Below are 1,352 nucleotides of genomic sequence, written 5' to 3' on the forward strand. Positions count from 1 at the left end.
TTACTAAGAAGGGATAAAACTTCAACTTTCCTAGTCCTAAATACAAATATTCTATTGAAAATGAATATCCAAATATGTTTCAGGTGCATCCAAAACCTGAGTTTTGGATGCTCTTTATAGGAGCATGCAGATGTCTCTATGTAAATCCCGATTTGTCTATAAATCCTTAGTGGTACATTAGTGCTTGCTGGGCAAGAAATAGAAACCTGAAGGCTCAGGTCACATTAGGCATGTATCCTGTAAAACACAAATTCACAAAACTCAGGGGAAAACATAAACAAACACTCTGGAATATTAATGGGCACTAAAAGTTCTGTCTTAGCGATGCTTCCAACAGTCTGGCATCCAGTAGACACTTAAGATGTGTTTTTATCACACTGCTTTTAAAATGATGCAATTATGTTGGATGATGTCAACTGGCAGGAAAAGCAACTGAGTTTCAGCCAGTAATATTTTTCACTGACTATACTGAAGTGAAACACAAGAACTTGTGAAAAAATATATGCCCTTTGGGTGGCGCCTATTGCAAAGCATTTAGCTTTTCTTGCACAGTACATCTGAGAAAGTCCCCAGCCAACCACTGGCTGGTTGAGCTCTAGGTCATTAGCTGCTTTGGGTACACCTTAGAGTGGGTGTGATGATGGAGTGCCAGGGAAATCCGGTATGCAAAGAAGGGACAGAGAAAGAAAATATATGACATCTATTCATAAATGCAGTTTGCATTTGATTAAGGTGAGTAATTTGCCTCTGTTTGTTTTTCTGATTACTGAAAAAAAAAAAAAAAGTACATTTCAATAGTTATTACATCTTTTACTTATTAAATGCTGACATTGTGCACATCCATAAATAAAACAAATGCTTGCCTAGTCTCCCAGTTAAAAAGACAAATAAAACATCAGCTTTCTCTTTTTCAGGATGTCCTGTCATGTTTATATTAGCTTAACAGACACTGGTAGGCTTGGTAGGAAGAACAGGTTTTAAGGCTTTGAAAGCATAATTACAATTAGAGATCAAGAGCTGGCACACCTGCTCTGGGGTGTATGTGGGCTGGTAGATCTTGGGTCATATCTGATTTTCACCTGTGATTTTCACCCATAATGATCTGGGGTGGGTGGTGAACGTGGGGTATGAGCATAGTCAGGCTCCTCTCCCATCTGACCAGCTGGGTCAGCAAAGCCATCAGAGGATGTTGTGATGTGCTCTCAGATGTGCCACCACACACTGCCACGACCTCCAGCTCAAGGGGTGTGAAAGCAGGTTTCTCTTAGCTTAGTTTCCTGGTATGGCTCCAGAATTAATTCTGTTTGGACATACTGGTGCTAAACTACCCCCTCACCAACCCGCCCCCCCCC

This window comes from Oxyura jamaicensis, chromosome 1, assembly GCF_011077185.1.
Source record: "Oxyura jamaicensis isolate SHBP4307 breed ruddy duck chromosome 1, BPBGC_Ojam_1.0, whole genome shotgun sequence".
Lineage (NCBI taxonomy): Eukaryota > Metazoa > Chordata > Aves > Anseriformes > Anatidae > Oxyura > Oxyura jamaicensis.